Below are 20,111 nucleotides of genomic sequence, written 5' to 3'. Positions count from 1 at the left end.
CTTGGTGTCGTCTGCAAATTTAACCAGTTTACTGTACTTAATGGTGTCAAAACATATATTACTGATCTAATCACAAATATTATAATGATCTAAGTGAAAGTGGAGATACCAACTCCCATTCTTTATAAGCAGATTTTTTGCTGATCTTTTGGTTTTAACATGTGGTTCAAGTGGAAAACAGAAAAAGGTTTTGCTGAGAAATCTAATTGAAAAGGTTTCATACCATTTTGCTGAAGACAAGCAGAATGTGTGAGTTCTTCAATATATGAATTCAGAATCACTGAGCTATGCTAAAGTTAAGTTTGTTTTCTTTATGATAATGTGGTTGACTAAGGAGTATTCAAAGATGACATAAACACCTTATACTGGAAAATTTATTCCCGATCATCTAGGATGTCCATGAGGTCTTCAGATGCCAGAAATGACAGTAGAGTGAGCTGGGAAAATTAATGCAGGCCTGGGAGAGTACAATTATGTTCGGAACCCAGATTCCTGACTTGGTTATGTCTATTCGGGATCCAGAATGACAGTACTGCTTGTTTAATTCCAGATCATCTACAAGGACAGAAACTTTGGGGGTTTCTCCTTAGAGTGCAGCAGCAGGCTTGGTAACCTCCTGCTGTATGTGCAGTTACTTTATTCTGTATGAGGAGGAGCGAGTACCTTAACTGCAGGATGCTGCTGCATGATCCCCACCGTAAGCTCTGTAACATTGTTACTGTTAAAGTTTTACACATTGATGATAAATAGAGACTATATAACTTCATATTGCAATAACCATCAGACACAGGCATGGCAGCTGTACAGTAGGAAGCAGTCAAAGCAGCTTTATATACATGGGAGCACTCTTTATTTGCAGCTCTTAGCAGGACCCAACACAAACACAAAGCATCACCTGCTCCTAACACACACTGCCCACTGTGCTGACTGTCCTGCTCACTCCAGCAACACACACTGGGTCCATACACACACTGCCCACTGTGCTGACTGTCCTGCTCACTCCAGAAACACACAGTGGGTACACACACACTGCCCACTGTGCTGACCGTCCTGCTCACTCCAGAAACACACAGTGGGTACACACACACTGCCCACTGTGCTGACTGTCCTGCTCACTCCAGAAACACACAGTGGGTACACACACACTGCCCACTGTGCTGACCGTCCTGCTCACTCCAGAAACACACAGTGGGTACACACACACACTGCCCACTGTGCTGACCGTCCTGCTCTCTCCAGAAACACACAGTGGGTACACACACACACACTGCCCACTGTGCTGACTGTCCTGCTCACTCCAGAAACACACAGTGGGTACACACACACTGCCCACTGTGCTGACTGTCCTGCTCACTCCAGCAACACACAATGGGTACACACACACACTGCCCACTGTGCTGACTGTCCTGCTTAATCCAGCAACACACAGTGGGTACATACACACACTGCCCACTGTGCTGACCGTCCTGGTCACTCCAGCAACACACAGTGGGTACACACATACAGTTTACAACAATAAATATTAACACTACACATGACCTTACATACAACACAATAGCACCACAATACATGACTAAAAGAGGGAACTATTTACGTTATTTACAGAGCTAGCACCAGTCCAACATCCCACTCTGCCCGAAAAAAAATAAAGAAAATTAATATGATGAATTTAATCAGCATATTAATATAACGACTCATCACAATTTGAAATGTAGTGAATTAAATATTCTTTAAACTGTGCAGAGAATCTTGTAGAATGAGGACCTAGAAAAGAGAGAACATTGAGGGCAGATGATGGAGATGACAAATGACTGCATTACTGCTGAAACAACTGCACGTCCTGCCAAGTCATGGACACTACTGGCTTCTATACGAGCATCAACATACACACCGGGGGTAAACCCCACTACCGGTGCGGGGAGATGTGCTTCAGGCCTGGGGAGTACAGGCCCCTCGTTGGCATGAGGTTCACGTCCTGCCAGGTGATGGACGGCTGCTGGCTGAGGTACCAGCAGCCCCACTACTGGTACGGGGAGATGTGCTTCAGGCCTGGGGAGTACAGGGCCCTTGGTGGCATTAGAGTTCATGGAAATGAACTAACTAACCACAGGAAGTACGAGCAGTTGGTACTTTACTTCTACTCCACTGGGAGGCCAGCAGTTCCATAAAACTTTGTTCAATGTCATCCACCCACTGCAGAAGGTCATCATTCTGCCTGTGGTACTGGTACCACTGGGGAGAGATTGCTAATGTCGTTTTCCTCAAAGATGTCTTGTCCTGGGGATAAGTTTGAAAGTCTGTGTCAGTAAAAACTGTGTACAGATACTCACGACATGCACCCAGAACACACTGGTCATATTCCAACTTATACCCAGTGTTTATTTTGTCAATGAAATTTTTGACAATAACTATTCGTTGACGACCTTGTATTTCATGACTAGATTATAACGATGTAAATGAAAAAATGTCAACAAAAATTACAGTGAAATATCTTTGTTACGCTCTGACGAGGAAAGACTAGATGAAATTTCTGCCTCTGTTGGGCAGACAACCTAGATCACAGTGGTCATATCAATGCATTGGTTGTTATCCTTTTAGCCAGTCCTTTACATACGCATAAACCTGCAAGTGAACCTAATAGTCTTCATGTATGCTTCTCATTGGATGATTTGTTTTTCCCGCTTGGTGCATGTCTCTGCAAAGGCCAGCTTAGTTAATGCTACATGGTTTTAGCCCGATTTTTTATTTTGTTTTTAGAAATTGCTGACAAAACCCCCAGATAGGAGACAAATTGGTGTGTGATTGGTGCTGCCAAATCAGTGCTCAATTGCCGTGTGTGAATTGTTTACAACGCGACCCAACGGAGTCGCCGATGTGCCGCAGACACCCCTCAGATAACTAGCAGGCAAAATATCTGGACCTGTTGGTGACAGCAAATTCTGTAGGTGTGAAATGCGCTGTGACTGGCAAAGAGTGCGGTGCTGAGCCACAGCCAGTGAGAGCGTGAGGCACGGGTGAGGCAAAATCTGAGGGACGAGTTTAATTTGCTTATGAACTGTCCTTAATGTTCAGGGAAACAGGTCATCTCTGAGAGAAGTACCTTCCGGAAACCAAAACGAGATAAGTAAACTTTATCTAGTAAACAGAAGGAAAGGCACACAAGATTAATGTTTAGTCCTAAATGCCACACTAATGTCCCTCTTCTGTACTTCCTGTTTTTGAAGGTGTGTTATTGTAAATTGTGAAGACAGGTTTTGCAAACAGTTAAATGGGTGTTTGATAGATGTTTTGATGTTCTAATAAAGAAAAATGATTACAGTATAAAATGGCCATACAGTTAAACGTGATGGATGTTTCAATGCCCTAAAAGCAAAAATGACACAGGGAAAAATACAATTATGTGTTGTTGATGTATGCAGAAAATAAATATGAGCTGTCAAGGAAATATGATTGTATTGCACTTTTCTTACAAACTTCAGGCATTCATTTTTATAAGATATGTGTAAGGTATGTATATGTACAAGGTGTGCTTATGTATAAGGTTTGCGTATGTATAAGGTATGCTTGCTTCTCAACGGAATTTATATAGCCAAAAGAAATATCCTTCAGCAAAATCCATTTCAGTATCATTAATCTGTCTGAGAAAATTATGATTACGTGTCTGTTCATTGTGCTCCTTGAATTATTGATAACTGATATCATCATGTTTTTAGTACTTTACTGTCTGTCCTGTCATGAATGTTGCACTGTGGGTTCAACAGGAACGTCATTCCATGTCATTATGTATTTCACAGGCCTGAGATGTCAGTAAAGCTTTATTTGACTACCTGACCTAATGTACACTCACCAGCAGCAAGTGGAGCCATTCCCTGAAGTGGGACATCACAGTTTTCCAGTTGCATGTCAGCAAAAAGACCCTTTCTTCCACAGCACAGTTCTTTCCATAAAACAGGACCTTCAGGTCAGCAGCGATGACCAGCGCACCAAGAAGCTGCTTCTGCCGGTTTTCTGTCTCCTTTTGTATGACCTTAGAGGTGAGAAAACCGCCATTCATAACTGAGATGGACTGATCTGACTGTCATGGCTATGTGTGAGGCCCTCCTACCTTGGCCCATACCAGTTCTGAATCTAGATTGCTGGGCATGACCTTCACATTGCATCTGTTCATTAGTTCAGCATCGGTGGTGAGCAGCCATTCTGTGAGACTGGCCACTTCTTCATTGAGTTTTTGTGACAATTCCATATAATGCTCCAGCTCCTTCTTCTCAGCTGTCACCTGTAAAGAGATGACCAGGAGGTTAAAACTTGTTGGTAGCTAACCAGTCGTTAACTGAACATAGACATCTGATCAACCACAGTGTCAGTGTGACGTTGATGTCTGATCAGGATGCAGTGTCAGAGTCGCCTGCTCGCTTAACTCTCTGTGTTCCTCAACTGCACTTATTAACTGTTGTCTCGCTCCCATAGCTCAACCAGTAGAGCAATGTGGAACTGGATCTCCAGTTAATAGATAAACCCTATTTCAAAAAAGTGTTGTGCAATTATTTAGCAGTGCGAGCTTTATAGAACGAATTCTCCTTTACTTTCTTTGAAGTAATATTTTAAATATTTTCCACCATATTAACTATTGTATTTGGTTATTTATTTTCTATTTTGTAAATAACTGTAAACACTTTGTGACCACTTGAACTTGTTGAATGAACTGGACTCAAGGGTATGAGAATGCAGGGTGCTGACTGGCTGACCTGTGCTCCCAGCTCATTGTACAGCAGCTTGAGTGCAGTAAGTCGGCTCTGCAGATCTTTGGGATTCTCCGCTATCTGCCGTCCCAACATGAGCACGTTCTTCACCTCCGCCTTGGCCTCATTCAAAATCTGATAACAGTTCTTTAGGGAAGTGACACTAATCATAAGCAAAAGCATTTCAACCACAGCAGTCCGGTAATGAATATGAAATTTATTCATAATCCCCTAGTCTGGTGTTTCCAGAGCCTCGTTCGGGCTTGTGGTCTAGTGCAGGCTTTATGTCATACAGGGCTATTAATTAGTTAAACCTGTTCCCTTTATCTGACAATTTGGGAAATTTCAAAATAATATTTATTCTTTCACTTAATTATTCCTTTAGTTAATCATTTTATGACTACAGAGAGGTATTAAGTTTTTGATAATCCTGAAATTATGACTGGTGAATTCACTGCTTAGTGAATTTCATGGTCAGCACCCGCCCACCCTCACCCCAAATTTAATCAGGGGCAAAGTATTTGCCTCAGGATCTGCTCTCAGGAGAGCCAGAGCCACACTCTTCAGCACCATCAGAAAAGCAAAGCATCACTTTGTACACAAGATCCAGAAGCACTTTTACTATGCTAAGGATACATGCAGTTTATGGAAGTGCATCCAGGCTGTCACTTAATACAAGCCTGCACCAAGCAGCAGTGACAGGGACACCACACTCTCTGAATAGCTGAATGAGATCTACGCATGGTTTGATGCCTGCGAGGAAAGCCGCCCCTCCCACCACCAACTAGGTAATCTGTCTGACTACAGCTGACATGAGGAATACCATAACCAAGGTCAACCCACAAAAAGCTGCTGGAGCAGACATAATTCCTGGTTGTGTGTTCAGAGAAGGTGCTAATCAAGTGGCGGACATCTTCAGACATCCTCAACACATCACTGAACCAGATGATCATCCCAACATGCTGTAAATCCACCATCATCTCAGTGCCAAAGAAATCTTCAGTATCCTGCCTGAATGACTACCACTCTGTTGCACTAACCCCAATTATAATGAAGTGGTTTGAGACAAGAAAGGTACTTATGGCAGAATGCTGTTCATAGACCTCAGCTTGCCATCATTCCACAAAACATGTCTCTCAAACTGAAAGCCTGAACGCCTCCCTGTGTAACTGGATCCTGGATTTTCTGTCAAAGAGACCTTAGACCATCTGTATCGGCAGCACCTTCTCCAGCACTATCAGACAGGAGCTCCTCAGGGATGCATGTTCAGCCCACTACTGTTCACAATGACCCACAGCTGCACTGCCATGCACAGCCCAAGTCACATAATTAAGTTCACTGACGGCAGAACTGTGGTGGGGCTCATGAGCCACAACTCATCAGCGTACAGAGATAAGGGTTAGCAGCTGCTATGTTATTCAGTGAGAACAGATCTGTCTCTGAATGTAGACAAAACTAAAGAAATGATTGTTGACTTCAGGAAAACTTGCCCTGCTCACAAGCTACTCAGCATCAACGGCTGTATAGTAGAGACAGTTAAGACCACTGGGTTTCTGGGAGTGCACATCTCAGACGACCGCACCTGGACCACCAACATCTCCTCCTTCACCTAAATGGCACAGCAGTGTCTTCACTTCTTAAGGTGTGTGAAGTGAGCAAACTTCCATCCTCCTATCCTGACAGTATTCTACTGGGGCATCATAGAGAGCATCCTGACAAGCTGCATCTCTGTTTGGTACAGCACTGCCAGTACTACAGACCAAAAGAGCCTGCAGAAGATTGTCAAAACAGCTGGTAACATCATTGGGGCAACTCTCCCCTCACTTCAGGACATCTTCCATAAGAGCTGCATCAGAAAGGCCTCTTGCATTGTGTGCCCCCTACTCCTCCCGACACACACCAGAATTCTCAACTGACCTCATTTATGCACTTTGCGCTTTAAATACTAATCTATTATATCTGTCCTTCACTCTAGCTGCTGAATACAACACTTGCACAACTCCTGTATGTTAAAATAGCCTCAGTACTAAATTGCACATTTTTCTTAAATTCCTGGCGAGTCTTTGTTAGAATTATTTATGTTTCTTTCCATTGTAAGTGTCACGCCCAGCTCGTCCAATTCTCGTGTGTGCCACGCCCCCTGATCATCCATGTGTGCTTCCCCGATCGTGCCCAGCTGTTTCCTGTTATTTTCGGCTCGTCTTGTGTATTTAGTCTGCGTCTCAGTCCGTATTCCTCAGACTTGTCATTAATGCTAGTTTATCGCCATCTGCCCTGTCTTCCCCGTATCTTGTTTTCCCCAAATAAACCCGTTTTCCCTCATCCTCGCCTTCCTGCCTCGTCCGTACCTGCTGCCTGCCTGCCCGTCTACCCAGTGATCCTGACAGAATGACAAGTCTCTCAAGAGAAGCGCCTCCGCGGACCGAGGAGCAACGCCTCAGTCTGCTTCAGGAGGCAGTATACTGACTCTATCAGCCCGAGGTCCAGGAAGATCCCGTGGCGTTCAGGTTAGCCAGCTTGAGCATGTACCCTGCCCAGGAGGTACGCGAAAATCTCCAGCAGACTGGATCACGGAGAGGCGGACCCACCTGGACCCACTGCTGAGGGAGAAGGTGGCCGATCCACCGTCTCCGCTCACAGCCGCACGAAACAGAGAGAGCGTCGACCGGAAGAGGAGCCGACGATCTTCCTGGGGGCCTGCACTCTCTCCGTGGCTTCGATCCCTGCGGAGTATCCGGAGGAACCCCTGCTGGTCCAAAAATCTGTAAAGCTCTCCCCTGACATCACCACCACCAAGCAGCCGCCACCGCTGGCGACGTACCAATTTCGGGTGGCGCGGCTGGTGAATAGGGGGGCTAGAGCCATTTGGGAAACAATTCCTCGGATCCCCAAAGCCAACCCTAGCGGTGCTCTCCGAGGTCATGCCTGATCAGCCAGTTCCAGCCCTGCTTGTTCCTGTGCAGCCGGATCCTGAAGTTCCGGACAGGCTTCTACAGGTGCCTGCTGCAACGAGTCTAGCTGGGATGTATTTCACCCTCCAGGGTCTCTTCTGGAGGGTGATGGAGGACACGACGGTGTGCGAGGCCCTAGAAGCTGCCTGACTGTGTCCAGGGGGCCTTCGCAGCATTCACCCCGACTTCATCTCCGCATGAGTTGGACGAGATCACCACATCCTTAAAGAGACTGCTCCTGTTGAGGACACAGCAGACCCCCTTAATAGTGCTCCCAGAGGTTCCCGGTCCTGCGGTTTCTGCGGCGCTCCCTGCTGGTCCAGAGTCGGCAGTTTCTGCAGCGCCCCCTGCTGGTCCAGCTCCCTGCGGCTGCGCCATCTGAGCTCCCTGCTGCGGCTGCTGCGGCACCAACGCCGGAGGTACCAGCTACGCTTGAGGCACTGCCTCCGCCCGCTGCGCCACCCGAGGTGCTGCCTCCGTCTTCTGTGCCACCCGAGGCGCTGCCTCCGCCCAATGTGCCGCCTCCTGCTTCGCCTCAGGCTCCTGCTCCACCCGTACTTGCTCCACCCACTCCCCCTGTCCCTGCTCTGCCCGAGGCCCCTCTGCCTCCACCTGTCCCTGCTCCGCCCAAGGCCCCTCTGCCTCCACCTGTGGCTCCGCCCACGCCTGAGACTCCTATCCTGGTGGCCCATGTCCCGGTCCCTGACCCTGCTCCAGTCCCCGAGGAGGTCCTGGACTGTCAGATCAGCACTCCTCCTCCCTTGATGGAGGGAAAGGAGGAGCTTGAGTGGGACCCTTCGGGTCCTTCCTAATGACTCCTTTGCCCTCGCCCCAGCGAGGTCAACACCAACGAAGACCCCACCTTTCTGTGTCCCGAAAGGGGAGAGGACACAGGCGCAGGGCTCGCCTTTGCTCGTCTTGGCTGGGGCTTGGGGGGCACCTGCGGATCCTGTGGCTCCAGTTTGACTGTTGCCTGTGGGTCCACCTCCATCGGCTCGTCGCCCATCCTCGGTCCAGCCTCCAATGCCTCGTCAGTCGCCTGCGGGTTCCCCCGCTTTGACTCCTTGGTCTCTTGCGGGTCCCCCCACTTTGGCTACGCTGTCGCCTGCCGCGGCTTCCCCTCCCTCCTTGCCTTCGCCGGTGTCCCCTCCTGCTTCCTAATCGCCTCCCCTGGTGCCCCCTCCTCGTCCCCTTCGCCTGTCCCTCGGCCTGTCTCCTCAGCCCCTTTGAGGTCCCCTCCTGCTCTGGCCCCCCGGTCACCTGCGGCCCCTCTGGCTGCTGCCCGTCGCCCGCTTGGCGCCCTCGGGCTCCCTGTTCTCCCCCGGTCTCTCCCGTCTGGCCTCCCGTGTCTGTGCCTCCTGTGTTTGTTCCTCGTCCCTCTGTTCCTCCTATCTCTGCTCCTCCGTTTTCTGTTCCCTCTGTGTCTCCTTTCCTTGTCTGCCTGTCGGCGTTCCCTGTCCTTTGTCTTGGGTTGGCTTGGCTCTTGCCCCTGTCCCAGTTCTGTGTTTCCGCTCTATTCCCGGTCCCTCGTTAATGGTCTTGCTCTTGTCTTCCAGGACCCGTGTCCCCAGTCTCATCTCATCCGTCGCCACCCCTGAGGTGTGCCCGGAGTGTGCATCTTGGGGGGGGGGTTCTGTCACGCCCAACTCGTCTGATCCTTGTGTGTGCCACGCTCCCTCTACATGTGCTCCCCCGATCATGCCCAGCTGTTTCCTGTTATTTTCGGCTTGTCTTGTGTATTTAGTCCGCGTCTGAGTCCGTATTCCCCAGACTTGTCATTAATGTTAGTTTGTCGCCATCTGCCCTGTCTTCCCCGTATCCTGTTTCCCCTCATTCTCGCCTTCCTGCCTCATCCGTACCTGGTCCCTGCCTACCCGTCTATCCACCGATCCTGACAGAAAGTACCTTTTTTGTTACAAACTGTATAATCTGGAGCCACGTTGTCTCGTCTCACTCTATACATGTATATAGCAGAGATGACAATAAAGTTTACTCTGACATTTGACTTTGCGGTGCTGATGGAATTTGGCCCTTAGGGAACAATTGGAGTACCCTGGCCTACACCCTCATTTCTATCCCGTTGGCATTACCCACCATGCACTGCTTCAGCTGTGACTGAGCTATATCCTGCTTCGCACTGCAGAGACCGCAGGTCTGCATTTCTAGCTGCACCTCTGCCAGGGTCCTCTCACATTCTCGCAGGCGCTGTTCAAAGCTGCCTGGTTTCTGAAGGAGCTGGAACTTCACAAGGACCTCCTGAAACAGCCTCTGAAGAAACGAAAGGAGACTTTGTGGATCTATGGCACAGTCCTTCCCATCTCCTGGTCTGTTTTTATTTTGTGTTTTTGATCGTTTTGGGAACTTCTGCTTTGCCTGCATGAAGCATACAAGCATGTCTTACCCGTGTGACGTCAGTCTGGAAATGCAGTCTCCGTGACAGATCTTCATTTTTTTGCATCTCCACAAGGTTTATCTCATGTATTTGCAGCTCTGCCTTGATGGTCTGTGAAAATGTGAGACAGCCATCCTATGTGATCGTGACATAGTGGCCTCAGCAGAAAAATATGATTGGGGTAGCTGTGAGCAGCCATTTAAATTTATTGGGAGGGGGAGGCATCAGGGGTCAGTTATATTTATGGGGGCAATAAGGGGCCAGTTATATTTATGGGGGTTCCATACCACACCCTGTCTAGTCTATAGTTCCGCTTAGAAAATAAAATAATGCATATTTTCTTTTCATAATTTGATGTGGAGCAGCATCAGGGGTGGCCGGATTTTTACTTGGGGAAGCCACTCCCACCCCTGGCCATGCTTTAGATCTGTCTCTGGTCGTGTTGTCTGCAGAAGGCCATCTAGGTATTAATTCATTAAGGAGGTCAAAATCACACAATTTGTTCTGATTCATTCACCAACTCGTTCAATGGCACGTCCTGTTTGCATAAAATAAATCTGAACCACTTGTATTCTGATATGTCAAAAAATTGCCGATTATTTAGGCCAAATAATGCTAAGGAGTAAACTAAATACACCAACAAGTCATGTGAGAAAAATAATATTTATAATTGAATTATCGTCTAAGTCTTTCAGACTTACCTTCGCTACTCATGTTTGTTATAAACGCAAACCTAGCAGCTCATCACAGAATCAGCTAACAAGTTAAAATGCTAACAAACCTTTGTTATAACTATCTGAACCATGATAACGTTGCATCTCTAAAATCCAGTTGCAGCATACAGGAAATCAGTGCACATGTAGGCTATATACTACAACAGTGGAGGGTGTGTTTTAGTCACGACTGGGGTAAGAATGTCTCGTTCAGTCATGGCATTCACTCACCAGCTTGGTACATTGCTTCAGGTCTGTCATTCCATCATGACCAAGAGGTAGCCTGTCTGAATCACTCACTCACTCACTCAAATCATTGAGGGAAGGACTCTTGTTCACAGTTCTCATTCATTCGTTCACTGTAGGGGTATATGTTCAGTCCCAGGTTTAGTTTCCAGCCAATCAAATGCTTGCTTATGGTGCCCTTATGTATCTCACTGGCTCTCACTGGCCATAGTGAAGGAGGTAAGCAGCATTCATATCATATTTCTGAGGACAAGCGGGAGAAGAACAAATCTTTGCAGGGAAGTGAATGTGGGAGGATAATTCCTGTCAGAGGCTAGTTCTCTGTGAAGGTCTCATCATTATCATTCACATCACTAGCAAGTAACTTTTGGAGCATAAGAATGCAGTGATGAACAATCATGAAAAAAATAACCCACAAATAACTTAATGGAAACCGAGTGCTGCCATTTGGAATCTACCACCTGTACCGACCTGTAGCTCCGGGGGTGTCAGGATGATGCGGCCACTAATGCAGGCAGACAGCTGGCTGTCGGTGCTGAGCAGTGATTCCTGGATGAGACCCAGGAGCTTTTCCCTTTCCTGAACTTCCCACACACGTCTCTCCAGCTCCACCTGCCGCCGTACTGCCTGCAACAGGCACACACATCCTCGCTGCACATTCTGTAGTACACACACAGACACAGTCACACAATGGATTACAGCTTCGCATTCAAGCACTCACATTCATGCATAGTCAGAGAGGCACACGGTCATAAATACTGCCACCCAATGGTATTTGATCAAAAATGTGCTATGACCGAAGTTGTTTTTATCTTGTAAAATCTCGGGTTATCCTGATTTTGAAGAAAGCACTATTATATTCCTACCTACTACACATCTGGATGAACAGTCGAAAACCTTAGAAGCCCATTTCCTTAGTTTCAGTATTGGTGTAATTAGTGTGTAGGGGAGCATAGCTGGTCAGCTGGTCACACACACAGCATGTACATTCTCATATTGGCATGTAAAGGACATTTGCACAATGTGATACCGCTTATCTCACAGCTAAAGTCTCATGCCGTCACAATCCTGGCACTGACAGCACTGAGATCCAGACAAACGTTAATCCATCAGATGATCCAGTCTTAATATTCCATCCATCTGTCCATCCATCCATCTGTCCATCCATCCTCCAAGTGTTTATCCTTGAATACATACTGGATGAGATGAAAGTCCATCTTATCACAGAGAAAATCGTACGTAATAATCTTACATCTTATTTAGAAATGCCAGTTATCCGCGCTGTGTGACTGTGGATGGAGCCCCACATGACACTGTGGTGAGAGAGCCACCCACTGTGTCACTTCTCATAACATGCAGGAATATCAGTAGCACCAGTGACACAGGTCTGTCTCTTCTGCACCATGGGGTGTATCTATAAATTCTGGACCCCCTGACAAAATGTCACCTTGGGCCCCCGTGCGCAATTTTACATATTATCATATATATTCAAGAGCCCCTGCCAAGTGCTGGGCCCAGTGAATTTGCCAGCGTATCCATGCCCCTCCAACAACCCTGTTCACTGCTGTTCATTTCACTACTCTTTTCCATCAGGAGTACATAACTACTGTGTTATGTGTGATCTCCAGTATTAGAAAAGTCTCTAATGGAAAGTTTAGGTCTTACACACAATTTAAAAATAGGTTATTTGTACATACACACGCCAATACAGGAATCTCAGGAATATCCGCCTGTCACAGTGCAGTAATGGATACTCACAAACACACGGGTGCCGTCTGACAGCTTCAGCATCTCCTCCCCTTTGAATATGAGCACAGAGCCCAGCGGAGAGCAGCCCTCTCTCATCTCCTGCTTTCCCTCAGAGGAGCTCCTGACCCCAATGAGAGCAGCAGCAGGACACTGGAAAGGAAGCTTAGCTGTCTGCTAATCTGTCCTTTTGTCCCTGACCAACCTAATACAGCACAGCCTGACTGAAGTCAGTCTATGTGTTTACAGTTCCATCAGGATTGTTTCCATGCATTAAGTCAGTGGTTAAGAGTACAGTCTTATTTTCTTCTATAACTACAATTTCCACTAGAAGAAATATTGTTCACTAATAACGTATGAACTTACAAGACTTATGTTTTTAAATGAAAGAACAGGGATCAGGGTTGGGGAGCATGTGGTGATGCAGCATGTTTCCGCACCCACCACACGGCTGGCAACCCCCAAGGCAGACACACAATCCAATCCCACACTCTGGAAATGGCCATCCATCTGCCACAGCCAGGTGTTACTTGGGCATCCCCTCGGCCTGGTCCAGCTGCTTGGGTCCTCAGCAGTGAGGATCCTGAGAGTGAGGTCACCCTCAGGGAAACGCACCACATGACTGTAGTGTCGTAACTGACGTTCTCTCACAATGCAGGTACTATGCCTCATTTGGAACTTCTCTAGAAACCACTCATTTGACACAAAGTCAAACCAGCAGTACCCAAAGATTCTCTGAAGAGACACAGTACCAAAGTCCAGTCTTCACCTCAGCTCACTGGATAGTGTCCATGTCTCACAGCCATACAACAAGACAGGAAGCACCAGGACTCTCAAACACTTGGACCTTCATCCTTTTGCAAAGATACTGAGAGTGCCACCCCTTTCCTGCGACCCCATGACCCCCCATGCTCTCCCAATCCGTCTGCGGACTTCATAGGAAGAGTGACCAGAGACATGAATGTCGCTGCTAAGGTAAGAAAGTCTCTGAACAAGGTCGATATTCTCCGCAAAGATAGACACACTACTGATGGCTGTGCCTAAGAAGTCATTAAATGCCTGCATCTTGGTGTTTATCCAGGACACCCGCAATCCCAGACACTCAGACTCCTCCCTCATTCTCTCTAGTGCCCTGATCCACTAAAACTCCACTAAGACCACAGTAAGTCAAGATCAGTAAATCTTTCTTCACCAATGGACGCCCCACAGCTGCCGGACCCCATGACCCTGCCCAACACCCAGTCTATCCAAGCATTGAACAGAGTAGGAGCACGAGCACACCCCTGGCAAATCCCAGAATCAACTGGTTCTCCCTCCACTCTGCACAGCACTCATAGTGTCAGTGTACTGGCCGGCCATTACATCCAGCAAATCCCAGGGTGTACCACAGGGCAACTCGATCAACTTAGTCAAATGCTATATGAAAATCAACAAATGCTGCGAAGAACCTCTGCCGATATTTGCACTTGTGCTGCACCCTCAGTGCCAGGATGTGGTCGATGGTAAAATTCTTAGCCGTAAAACCAGACCGCTCCGGTCACTGACAGGCGAGCAAGTGATCACAAATCCAGTTAAGGATGACCCTAGCAAGGGTTCCTTATCTGGCACTGAAAGCAGTGTTATCCCCCTGTAGTTGCCGTAATCCAGGCGATCAGCCATCCCTTTCCAAATAGGGACTACAAGTTCCATTTTCCAGTCAGTTGGGATGACGCCTGACTCCCAAATGGAAACAAAGATTGTCTGCAATGCCGGGAGGACAGTCTTACCACCAGCCTAGATAAGTTCACCCCGGATACCACAGATCCCTGCGGCCTTCCCTGCCCCCTGCTGATTCACCACCTGTGCAGTTGGGTGTGGTTGACAGATTGGGGGATAAGCCTCGAGAAAGGTAGACCCAGAGATGTCCAACGTCCTAGCTGGAGGGTCAGCTTTAAACAACTGCTCAAAGTAGCCAGCCCAGTGCATCACACCTACTGTACAGTGTCATCCATAACCATTCCATCACCTGCCCTGACTGCAAGTCTCTGAGAAACAGATTCAGATATGCATAATTCTTTGATTCCTCTGTAAGCAGGACTTGGATCACTAGACCACAGATGGTGTCACCTGCTCACAGATTCGTCTAACAAACGCCTCCTGATCTGCCCTCAGAGCCCTCACAGATGTCTTCCTCAGTTCGTGGTACAGACTTGAGTTGCCACCATGTCATGTGCTGCAACTCTTTCCGATAATATCCAGGGTGCCCTGCAAGATGAAATACCTCCTTCTGGGAACACTGGCAACACCAACACAACCCACTTATCATGGATGGTCTCCCGCATCACATTAGAGTCAGCAGTCACACCCAAGTCTGCAAGTGAGCAACTGTGTGCAAATTCATCAGAAACAGCTTGATCTTGGAGCCTGGCCATCTCCAGCCTCATTTTCCTAGTCGGTGGTAACTTACTAGATCTAAGTTGAATCTTCAGAGTAGCAACCACAAGTCTGTGGTCAGAATTCACAAACACTTCTGTACTTCTGTAGACCCTGCATTTCTGCAGGATCCTCCAGCGTCTGCCCACAAGGATGTGATCGATCTCCTTCGCCGCACCACCAGTATTGGAGTATACATCATTCACTACAGTCCGAGCACACATGGAGACAACAGACATGACACGCAAGGAGTGCCTGAGTTTCATAATACACTCGTTGAAAGGAGTGACATCATACACCTTCGGGAGGAACCGATCCGCCACAGCAACAGCTACTCCCTGAGTACAGCAGCCATCAGACCGACCAGACCAAAAGTACTGTAGGTATACCCACCTACAGAGACCTGGCCACTCCCCGGTCTGCGTACTCCCAGGCTGAGGTCACTGAAATAGTCAAAAATCTTTTCTGTGGTAAGGCTCTGGGGATGGATGAGATTTGCCCTGAGTTCTTAATAGCTCTTGTCTTGGCTGACATGCCTCTTCAACATTGCATGGATGGGGGTCCAGTTTTGGGGCCTCAGGATCGCATTCTTGCTTTTTGTGGATGAGGTGGTCTTGTTGGTGTCATCAGCTGATGAGCTGCAGTATGTACTGTGGCAATTTGCAGCTAAGTGTGAGTTGGCCAGGATGTGGGTCCAAGTCAGGTTGTAGTTCTCCACTGGAAAAAGGTGGATTGATCTCTCCTGGTGGTGGATGAGTTACTGCCCTAAGCGGAGGAGTTTAAGTATCTTGCAGTCTTATTCACGAGTGAGGGAAGAAGGGAGTGGGAGATCGACAGACGGATTGGTGCAGAGTTGGCAGTAATGCAGGTGCTATTTCATTCTGTCATGGCAAAGAGGGAGCTGAGCTGGAAGGCAAAGCTTTTGATTTACTAGTTAATCTAAGTTTCTACTCTCACCTATGGTCATGAGCTCTGGGTTGTGATTGAAAGAATGAGATTACAGATACAAGCAGCAGAAATGAGTTTCCTCTGCAGGGTGTCTGGGCTCAGCCTTAGAGATAGGGTGAGGAGATTGGACATTTGGGAGGGTATATCCCTGGGGAGGTATTTCAGACATGTCTAACCAGTAGGTCGTTCTGGGGCAGAGCCAGGACAAAATTTTTAAAAAGTTCCAGTGTCCTTTGTGTTTATGGTAGTACTATAATTTTCACCTGGTTTGAATTCCTTTGGATCCTATAGCCTAGAAACTAAACGGAAAAATCTGTATCTTTTTTCCAATAAAAATTCATAAAAGGGGTTAAAAATTAATAAAAAATTGCTGTGTCCTGCATGTTTAAGGTAGTACTACAATTTGCACATGGTTTTAGGTCACATTGGCTAGAAGCTAATGAAAAGAAAAAAAAATCCAATGAAAATTTATTTAAAAAACACAAAGGGTTAAAAATTAATAAAAGTTGCTGTGTCCTGTGTATTTAAGATATATAAAATGCCATGTCGTTATAGCAATTGCATTTTGATTACAATGTCCATCTGAATTTGTCATGGTGTTGATACCTATTGATTGCCACACCATCTCCATCATGTCTGTCACGTGTGGCCTTAACAAGCCACGCCTGGTGCTTGTTAGTCTTATCTCTTGTTTCTGGCCTCCTGTTAATTACTTTCAGCTGCATCTTGTTTGCTCCTTTGTAGATCTTGTATTTAACTGCTCCCCAGTTGTGTGGTATTGCGGTCTGTTATTGACTTTGTTGTACTGTGTGGCCCACACTCTGTGCTAGGATTTTTCACAGTCCTGTTTGTTTTCTGTTTCCTTATTAGTCTAACAAACCCCATTTGTTTTGAAACCTCATTTGCTCCCTCTTTCTCCATTCCCACAGTTTGTGAAATTAATGTGTGTTTCTGTGGGCAATGAGCTGTACATTTTGCTTGGGTCTTTGGTGTGTTACACCACATGTACTGCTTTTCTGTAGATATCACCCTGCTTTCCTGGCTCTGATGCGGGCTGGAGTTTGTTTTGCATAATCCCAGTTGACAACTCAGGAAAATTTTTGGCCAAGGAACACTCTCTTTTTTTTTTCAGTTTTAAGCTTTTCAAAATGACATTAATGTGGAGGGAAAATAGTCATTTTGTATACCTAATTGTAGTCGATTTAATGTGAGAGTTAATTAATCCAAGTCTTGCTGATATTCAAAAGCAAGTGGTTGCCTAGTGATGATTTTAGGGTTCACTTTGCCTGGAGTGGGAACCCAGAGAATCTCCCTGATTTTCAAAGCCCAGTGTTGACAGGCCTGCATTTTGGTAGCTTGACAGTAAAACTGTTTAGTACCTGTTTAGCTAAACTATTGCTTCTTCTTACAGAGCCATTCGATTTTAAATTGAACATAATTACGTGTTAAACCCTAAAAGAAATGTTTAACTGAACTCATGGTAAACTATGGCAAATAAATTTTGTTTTGTTTTTTTGGATTTTGCCAGCATAATATGAATAGTATTGCGGATATGAAACCAGTCAGATAAAAGTAGGACAAAATGCATTCGTCCACGTGGCTCCTAGCTACTACTTCCTGCTGCGTTATTTAAATTATGTTTTTGCCTGAGAACATCACATCTGTCCATGATCACAAGGTGTCAGTATAACTCTTATCATAATGCCACAAAATAACCCAATGAGATGTTGCACTGTCTAGACTGGTATGCTTTGCAATATCCTCTGTGTTGTAGAGTGATTCTCTGCCACCAGTTGGGTGTGTACCCCATCCATCTTCTAACTGAGGGCCACACACTATGGGCAATGTAGAAGTGCTGTTTTGTATAAGAACATAAGAACATAAGAACATAATAACTGCATGAATTATGAGTATGAGAGGAAAACATAGCATCTACACAAAAAACTATATAACACAAGAAACACAGCAGGGATAAACACTGGAGATGTGAGACAATGGTGCCAGCCGCTGTACTGCTCTGGGAAGGTATCAACAGGTACATATTTGTTAGGTATATAAGCTGTTGGTACATACAGTGGCAATCAAAATTAGAGAACAACAGACTTTGTAATATACAAAGTCACAGAATTCATTGTTATTCTAACACGAACAGAAAAGATGTATGTTAATTATATTTCATCAATGACAGCTATGTCACATCACAAAATAAATGGTTTAAACAAGAAATCCGAGGAAGGCATGCGATCAAAATTAGAGAACGATTCGTTATACTTAAGTTTTTGGATCTAATCTAAAAATATCTGTGATCCAAATCCATTTGGCGACATTATTAGGCATTTTGCAAGATGGTGGACATCTCCAAGGTGTTTGAAACCTTGTGATATCAGCTTGTTTAGATGAAGACTGATGGCATGACCTTCTTAGCCACCGGAAAAGAAGTTAATCATTTCAAGAAGTTCATTTCTCAAATATAGAAACTATACAATAAAACAGTAATTCCAGAAAGACCTTTTGCCCACATATGACAAGCATGCAAGTGAACATGATGAGAGGGGGATCGGTTCAACAGTTGGAATTGCTTGTTCTGGTCAGGACAAGAACTTGTCTTGACAGGGTCTCATTGTCTGGGACAATATGGACTGAAAGCCCACTCTGCGTTGATCAGGCCACTCAGCAGCAAGCAGAATGAAATGGTTAGACTAACCCTTTGCTGAGGAGCTTGTTGTATGGACGGAAGAGAACTGGTCCAAAATTAATTTCAGTGATGAAAGCAAATTTAATTTAGTTTGTTTCTGATGGGAAACAGTATTTGTGGGATTGAATTGAGGAAAGACTCCACCAAAAGTGTGTGAAGCAGTCAGAAAAGTTGGGAGGGGTGTGAAAGTGTGGGTTGTGTTCTGTGACGCTGGAGTCCGGCCTCTCACATGGCTACATAAGGAGAATGCTGGTGAGTATCAGAACAACACTGCAAAACGAGTGAAGAAATTCCTCAAAGCTGAGGATATCAAGATGATGAATCTTTTATTTTGTTTGGTTACTTATGGTTAAGGTTGGGGTGGGGTTTAAAGTTGTCATAGTTAGTATTAATGTTTTTCCCATAGAATTGAATGGATGGTCCACACTAAGATATGAATACAAACATCTGTGTGTTTGAAAATTCATAGATCCATTGGAGAAAAATGACATTAAGTATCATTTAATTGTGTTAACGAAATTTCTTGCCAATTCAGATAAAATATATTTGATGGAAATATAGATAAAAAGATGAATACTGATTAATGAAAGTGACACATGAGCATAATGAAATAATTTGGCAACTCTGACATGCTGCTGCAAACGAAACGCGTTCCAAGCCTGACGAAATGCCCTGGAGAGGTGTCAGTCATCTTCTGAAGGTCTGCCTATCTGCTCTGCTCCGCCAGAACTGGCCATTGCTTGGCTTTTCCCATGACACCCCTGTCTCAGGAGCATCACAGTAAATACACATGGAAGGGCGTGGGGGAGGGAGAGCTGGCCTTTGACAGAGCAAAGGAGGTGCTCACTGGCATAGAAACCCTTCAGCGGCCCTGGTAACAGTCACATCTCCTCTTCCTTTCTTCCGCTGTAACGTGTCTTGAGTGTAAAGGTTCAGTGCCGGCATGTACACCTCTCCCTGGCATCCATGTAAAAAGCAGCACCTACCTCTGACAAGGCACCTGCTAATGACACACACTGACACCATCATGGCCGGTAAGCCAGCCTTATTTTAGTGCTACTACATTTATTTATTCAGTCCACATTTTTTTCAGAAAGCAGGGTCAGCCAGTCACTGGAGCAAACGAGGGTTAGGGGCCCAGCTCAAGGGTTAGGGTTAGGGGCCCAGCTCAAGGGCCCATAATGAAGCTGATGACCGTCTGATTACAGGCATCCTAACTTACAAAACACATTCTGATCAGGAGTCCTATTCCACTGAGCCACACACCGC

This window comes from Brienomyrus brachyistius, chromosome 16, assembly GCF_023856365.1.
Source record: "Brienomyrus brachyistius isolate T26 chromosome 16, BBRACH_0.4, whole genome shotgun sequence".
Lineage (NCBI taxonomy): Eukaryota > Metazoa > Chordata > Actinopteri > Osteoglossiformes > Mormyridae > Brienomyrus > Brienomyrus brachyistius.
Note: the sequence above shows the minus strand (reverse complement) of the source record.